Source organism: Pongo abelii, chromosome 1 (genome assembly GCF_028885655.2).
Source record: "Pongo abelii isolate AG06213 chromosome 1, NHGRI_mPonAbe1-v2.0_pri, whole genome shotgun sequence".
NCBI classification, from domain to species: domain Eukaryota; kingdom Metazoa; phylum Chordata; class Mammalia; order Primates; family Hominidae; genus Pongo; species Pongo abelii.
Genome location: NC_071985.2, coordinates 142,658,683 through 142,666,490, shown reverse-complemented (window position 1 = coordinate 142,666,490; position 7,808 = coordinate 142,658,683). Strand labels below are relative to the sequence as shown.

General features: G+C 38.8%; 1 long non-coding RNA gene across 3 annotated transcripts; it reads right to left on the bottom strand.

Moving 5' to 3' along the window:
• Positions 1-1,323: 1,323 nt before the first annotated feature.
• Positions 1,324-6,041, bottom strand: LOC129050093 (uncharacterized). 3 transcript variants are annotated; one of them, XR_008513555.1, is made up of 4 exons: positions 5,707-6,021; positions 3,832-3,933; positions 3,515-3,652; positions 1,324-1,579 (listed from the first exon to the last, which is right to left on the bottom strand). It is a non-coding gene; the product is annotated as an uncharacterized LOC129050093 (long non-coding RNA). The 3 variants fall into 3 exon arrangements; XR_008513556.1 differs by having other exon boundaries at positions 1,330-1,579; positions 5,850-6,041; XR_008513557.1 differs by lacking the exon at positions 3,832-3,933 and having other exon boundaries at positions 1,330-1,579; positions 5,850-6,021.
• Positions 6,042-7,808: the final 1,767 nt, after the last annotated feature.

Sequence of the window (7,808 nt, the reverse complement as noted above, 5' to 3'; positions counted from 1 at the left end):
AGGCGGACAATTGTAGACCCCATAGACTTATTCTTCCATGGGCTAAGCCAGACCAGACTGTTACAGAGGCATAAAGCATTCATGGTTGTTTATTTTGTGGAAGATTGGTAATGGACTGGGGAGAAGGTAGGCCAAATGGCTGAAATACATTGTTCTTGATAAGACTGCTCTTGCAATATAACTACTATCACGGTGATAACGAATCGCTCATCGGGACCACAGAACGGCCTGTTGTAGGACAGGGTAACTAATGCATACTTCCCACCATTTCTGAGGGTTGACACAAAAACTCAGTATAACATGGATGGTTGCCTCAAAGGATGCTGTATAAATCTAGTGGGCTATTACTTTCCATTTTTAATGTGAATTGACAGCCACTTTAGTCTGTTAGCACTTCCTTTCCAAGAAAGAACCCCGACGTCTTTTAGTGCCCTCAGCAGCAAATGACTTATGCCAGAGCCTATTCTTCTTCTTTAAACAGAAACCCAACTGACACCTGTTATGTTGTCTATTAGATAAAGACAATTTTATAGAATGTGGGTGAAGTGGGAAGTTTGCCAACCAGAAAGAATGCAGGCTGTAGCCCTTCCTTGTAGTGGTTAAAGAAAAATTCCTGATCAGGAAATCAGTTTTGTATGCCTGTTTTCAGGTAGAGAAAGGTGTCTACACCAACTGAAATGCCAGCTTATTCTTCTTTATTTTCAGCCCTGCAGATACGACTTCATTAGTATTGAGGCCATCTTATGAAGCCTTTTTATACCTGCAGGTTGTCATTCTGACTTAGTTACTAATCCTGGTCACACATTAAGGGCTTTGATTAAGCAATTTGCTTTTTTCCTTTTTCTCTTCCATCTCATTGAAAGATTACAGAGTTTGAGCATGAGGTTAAAGGATTACATCTGAATCCGAAGAGTACCCACACTGCTCCAGCTGCCTGTCATTTCCTGGAGTGGTTACTTATCTGTCAATATTTCTTCCCTTTTTTCCCAAGTCCCAGGCCTACTTGATCTTGTCCGTTTGGCTCGGCTGGCGGAGGAATAACAAGGGTCTTCCCATCATGCAACATTCTGGGATACATCATGACAGAGAAATCTCAAAGCCCAGGTCAATTATAACAGAAGATGTGCACCACCTCTTGCCCCTGAATGTCTTCTGGGGCTGCGGTTGTTTAAAACTAAGTCACCTGAAAAATGGAAGGAAATGTGGGTCTGGTTCCTGCCTGCCTTTCTGGTTGTTTAGCAGGATACAAATAGCAGAAGACTAACACTTCATGTGTGTGGTTTGCCGGCAGGAAAAGGGAATAAAACTGGCAGCAACCTCATTGTGCCATAATTACTTTTTAATTAGAATTCATTGAATACAGATGGATTCTTCCTGTTCTTTTGCCCACTGATGTTGTTAATATTCCACATCAGATATTATGAGGCAGTAGCCAGCAGTACACAAAATAACCCTGTAGCTGATAGTGACTTACAGAAAGTAACCAACTTCACCATTTGTCTTAGATGAAAAATAATCTTCCACCTCTTTGTGGATTCTATTGCTGGTTTGTTGATAAAGTGTTTGTTTACTCTCATTCCTGCAGGAAAAAATATCATAGTTCTTGTATCAAATTACTGTAACTGACTAGAACAATTTTATTTTAAATAGTGTACATCATTATTTTCTTCATGGTGACACTGATAAATCTGCAGTATTTCTCATTTTATCCCCTCCTACCAATGAATAACTTGAACCCAAACGTGAATGGAATGTACGATTTCATGCTGTTACAAAAAATCATTGTTCATCACATTCTAATTGTAACTAAGTTTGAACCTGAATAGCTATTTGCAGTATTTTGATAGAAATAAGAAGTAGTTTCCATTTTTTTGCTCCAGGGTCCCTCTACATGAACTGATATATGATGCATTTTTGAAGTCACACTTAATAATTCTCTTTTCATAATAAACAACCGCACCCTTGTTGAACAGCCGATCTAAAATTAGGCTTACACAGGCCTATGTAATATACCTAAGAAACATGATTTATTCTAATGTAATAATGGCATAGATTTATAAAGCTTGACTACTCCAATGCTCCTCGTTATGGTTGTAAAATATTTGTGGCCGCTGTGGGATTTTCTAGATCATTATTTTAAAAAAGGAAAAACCCATTTTGACAGATGAACTGGGGCCATTCTGAGCAAATCACAGATACTTCATATAACAAGGCCTCCAAAGAGGGGAGCATACACTTACTTATTACTATGGCAACCCAGATCAAAACACTATTTTAGTGGAGGGTTTCGAGTTTTACAATGCAATGATGATTGTTTATAGTACCATTGAAACCAGATTCAACAAAGATTTAAGAAATGAGCTGACAAGAGGAAAATCATTATAGATAAACTGGGGATACCTGAATGGGATTGCATGGAATCTGCCATTATTTGATCAAATACTGAAATTTATTGCCCAGGACAATAGAAATAATGGAAGAGGACCCAAATGATGAGAAACCATCCTGAAGTTTCTTCTATTACAATGTTTTGGACTAAGATCAGGCCTATCTTAAGTTAAAACTTTGGAAGCAAATAGTTGTTTCTTTGTTAAGTACACATCTCTCAAATTCCTTATTTTTCTATCTGCAAAATACCTACTTGTAATTTTAAAGTTATGGACTAACGCTTTCTTCCCTAACATATTCCATCTGACGGAGTGTAACACGGCACAACTCAAGAACTATGCCCATCACACAGGGCTTTGTGCTTGCACATGTCTACATGAAGTGACAGCTGGTTATAGCCCTGCTCAGTTATTTTTATACAGATGGAATTTTTACACAGGAAGAAAAAAAATGGTCTGGATCATGAGTTGTTCATTTTGCTGAGTCTGTCTTCAAGTATCTGAGTACAACTAATAAGTGGACAAAGTGCATTGAAATGAAGCATTGAATAATCATGCATTTGTTTAGCAACTGTTTACTGAGCATCTGCTATGTGCCTATCGATGTGCACATCCATTGTGAACACTGTGCACAATTCAGGCATGCTAATTGCCTCTGGAGTTTATCATCTAGTGGGAGGGCCATGAAGAAATATTGAAGGGTGCAGAAATAGAGAATAACTAGGTAGGGTTGAGGCTTAGATCCGTTTGAATGCTTATTAATATAAAGAGTTTTCTAGTGATTGAAAGGGGAAAGGAGACCATATCTATTGAATGCTTTGTGGGAAATGCTGTATGAGGAACCTCATGTACAATTATCTCATTTAAACCACAGAGCAATCTTGAGAAGTTGCAGGTAGTGTGATGTTTATTTTGTGGGTCAGGAAATCGAGACTCAGAAAGGTGAAATAAAAACTCTCAAGTTTATTGAACAAATACATATATAGCAGCTATTATGTACCAGGCACTGTTGTAAGCATTTTACAATAAGCAAATTCATTTCATCTTTATAATAAGCATTTAAAGCAGTACTATTGTTATTTCTATTTTACAGATAAGGAAACTGAAGCACAGAGAGGTTAAATTACCTGCTCTAGGTCACACAGCCAGTGAGTGTCAAAAGCAAGATGTGAGCCAGGCAGCCTGCACTGCTACCACTATGCAATGAAAACATGTGCTGTAAGTAATCAACCGTTGTTATCTGTTGTCTGCAATCAACCTATAATCTGTAAGGAATCAACAGCCATAAGTAATCAACAACCTAGCTATGATCTAAAGCAGGTCTACTTACTGACTACATGAATCCTTTGTTCTCGGCTTTTTTGCCTACATAGTCCCACACTACAACTACCAAATATTTTAAGGAGCAAACATACTTTGCATTTGTTTTGTAACTATTTCTTACCAAGAATAAAGTGATGCCTCAAAATCATTTCCCAGATGTTGTGCCAAATCCCCATCAACTTCAGTGGAAATGACACAAGATTCAAGAAGCTGAAGAAGAGACCTAGAGCCAGCAAATAAGTCATGGGGTTTTACTGGGGGTTTACATACACAGGAGAGAGTCCAGTGTAGCAGACTGGACAGTAGACTTACTTTACATGTAGTCCAGGGGCAGCAGGCTGCAGGAGAACCACAACCATTTGCAAAAGGTATGAATTTATGTAGCATTTTCACTTAGCATGCTTTCCCTAACAACCTCCACCTGGTAACTTTCATTCAACCCCAAACTCAGGGCCTTGCTCCCCTGTATTTCACGGGATGGGAGAGAGGCTCAGATGTTCCTCATAGACAAGAAACTAATCTCTGGATTGGCCACTTCTGGATTCCCTAGCTCAGAATATGCATTCAGGTATGTTTGCAATACAGGGTCATTCTCAGAGTATGGTTAAGTTATTGCTATCAGGTGTGTCTACCACACAAAAGATTTTACTTATTCAGAGCTACAAATAGATTACAAGATTATACTTTGGTTCTGAGCAAGTGATTAAATCCACCAGTAATTTCACAATGTCAGACCGTTTGAAAATGTTAAGTAGTCTTGTATTGTGTGATGCATTGACCTGGCTATAAACTGTATCAGTTTTTAGTCAAGAGAACATGTGCATGTTTATAACTTAATTTGTGATTTCAAAGAGGGAAGCATCTGTCTAGACTGCTATGGCCTTACTGGAAATGTGTCATGAGAGGCCACTGTGTTTTGGCCACCAGCATCTGTCTCTCCTCGCTTTGATGGTAGTATCCTGAATTTCCCTTGAGAAATTCTCAAAGGAAATAAAGGAATAAAGACTCCCATCCTCTCTCCTGCAACACTTTTCCTGTTGATCCAGGGCTATGTGGGATCTCCTGTGAAGAGAACCTTTCTCTTTGTCTTTGGACTTGTCGATATGGAACTACTGACAGCCACTTTGCCACCACATGGTGTTTCTGAGAATGAAGCTGATGTGGAGGGGAGCAGAGACAAGAACTAGGAAAAGATGGGATCCTGTAACATTATTTGAGCCCCCAGATCAAGTGGCACATTAATTTAGATCCACCTCTGGACTTTTCAGTTAAAGAAACAAATGTTTCTTTAAACATTTGTGTGCTTTGTTACTTATTAACAAGGCACACACAGACATTCTGGTAAAGGGATAAATCATAGCCTTTGGGGCCAGACAGGCTTGGGTTCAAATTCCAGCTCTGCCAGTATTAGCTATGTCTAAGCGAGTTTAGGATGGACTCTGTCCGTTGTAACCTGAAGAGTCCTGATTAACACAGGATGACAAAACTATTCTAATAAAGTCTTATTGATATTTCATCTTTGCCACCTTCTTCTCTTTCACTCTCCATGTCTAATGCCCTGTGAAGCCTTGTCTATTTCATTGCTTAAATCATTTCTCAAATCTTCCCACTTCCCTCCATCGTCACTAGCATCAATTTAGCCTAACTTGCCGTGATCTCTTATCTAGACCGTTTGAGAAAACCTTTTCTTTGGTCTCCTGGCATCTAATCTAGGCCTCTTCCAATCCATGCCCCACATTCTAGCTAGAGCAATCTTCAAAATGCAAATCGGGTTGTGTTACCCCTTCTTCTCATTATTCCTCCCTTCCCTTAGGATTAGTAATAGTTTTCTACTGATCTTAGACTGTGCATTAAAATCCTTAACGGTGACTTTGGGGTTCTGCCTGGTCTGCCCCTATCTTTTTGTGGGGCCCAATTCCAGTTCATGGGGCTTTCCTGTTTTCAGACTTTCATACCCCAAAAGGGTTTGGTTTCAATTCTCACTTACAAAGCTCACCTTCAGTTGCTAAATATCTCTTTGCATTTCCTTTATTTTGTTTTCTCTCATGGTTCTTACTTTGTTTTCTTAGATATTATTCTCCATTTTTCTTCCATTTTTATGTACTTATTCACAACCTACTTGAGAAATATTTTGTTTACCTTCTTTGTATAGCTCATGGTAAGTTTTCTGCAGATTCTTTATCAACTTTGTGGAGTCACTGGAATGTAATCAGAAGTAATTCTGTGAAGTGTGTCCCACTTCCTGCCTCCACCTGGCCCTATGTGCTGGGAAATGCAAGCACAATGAAGCACATTGGAGTGTCTATCAGCTTTCCCAGAATCCTCTTCTCCAAGGGAAAATTGCATTCCAAAGCAGTATGCAAATGATTTGGTCATTGTCTTCTCTTTAGAATTTTCTTCTCTGTTGGTGAGTACCAGTGATTGGCTCCATATTTCACTATTCTTGGACTCTTCTGTCTGCTCACCTTTCCTCTTCTTCTTTAGAGTCATCCCTGGTTTTGTTCAGCTCCTCCTTTGTTCCAGTTGTCCATTCTTCATGCCCATATCCTCTGTTTATTTCACTTACTGCTTGGATCACACCCTCTTTTGGCCATTCTTCTTCACATTGTTACTTCTATTCTTCATGTTGATCTGTCTTTTCCTTTGGGGTTCTCTTTCACTCCTCATTCTTCCCTTCTTGCTGGTTTGTTTACACTAGAAGACTTTCTCAGGGAACATGTGGTCTCACAGCACTTCTGCTGAAGGCTTAGCCAAGGTGCAAAATCAAGCTTTTAGTGATATTACATTTTTATCATATTTGACAGCGCACAGGAATGGCAAGTTTGGTTTCTATTCAAGAATCAACACCACTTGCAGTCAATCCCTCACACAGGAATACGACACGTAGTCATGTTAGTCAGGAAAGTATTTAGACAGGTAAGGACTGATTACAGAAGAACAAAGTGCATTCTTGTATTATAAAAAAGGATGAAGATTAGATAATATGTTTTAACACATAGGTAAATTAGAAATCTCCCTCTAGACTTTTGCCTCAAAGATTTGAGGATAGGCAGCATAATATGGTGGAAAGAAGACTTGCTCAACACTTAAAATACTTGGCTTTGTTACTTGTTAACAAGGCACACACAGACATTCTGGTACAGGGATAAATCATAGCCTTTGGGGCCAGACAGGCTTGGGTTCAAATTGCAGCTCTGCCAGTATTAGCTATGTGACTTCTATTTCCAGTGTAAGATAAGAAAATATATAAAGCATAAAATCTATTGCCTGGCATATAGTAAGTGTTCATAAATTGTAATCTCCATTTCCTCTTTTCTAACTTGAATAACACATTTAACTTCCCTGAGCCTCAGTAGTTATATCTGGGAAATAGACAATCCTAACAGTTTCAGTCATTTCTAAAACTCGATTATACCAAAAACTTTTCTGCAGTTTGTAAAATAAGCCAATGAGCTCCTGTATTTTCCTAAGCTGTTTAAAGTTGAGGTTCTGTAGCTTACAACCAAAAGAGAGCTGAATCTTCAAAACATTGCTTGCCTTGGCTTCTCTCAATATGTTGGCTTCCTTCTCTCCAAGTGGAGTTCCCCATGAGATGAGATACATAACCACAGGCAAATCCAGTGCTTCTTTATTCCAGCGCTACCACCAGATAGAACATTTCTCTCTTTTCTTATTTCCACGGGAGCCATCCTACGGACGAACTTTGACTGGCCTCTCTTGTATTATGTGCCCTTTTGTGGCCAGGGAGATGAAGTTCTATGTTTGAGAAACCCTCTCAAATCTTAAGATTGGGTGCCAGGGATATTCTATAACATAAGAGAGAACAAATCCCCAAAAGAGGTCAAGGAGGTCGGGCAGACAATGTGATTGGTGGCTACCACCCCTGTACTTGCCTGTCTACTCTTGAGGGTTACTGCAAAATAATAAAAGTGAAATGCTTGGAAGTAATAAAAATATAAAATCCTATTAAAATTTAATGTGTTACATATTGGGACTATATAGATGACAGGTACTCAAATGTATCAATATAACATTTTTTCCTGAATATATTTTTTCAGACCAGAATATTGGCCCAGAAATAAAAATATTTTATTACTC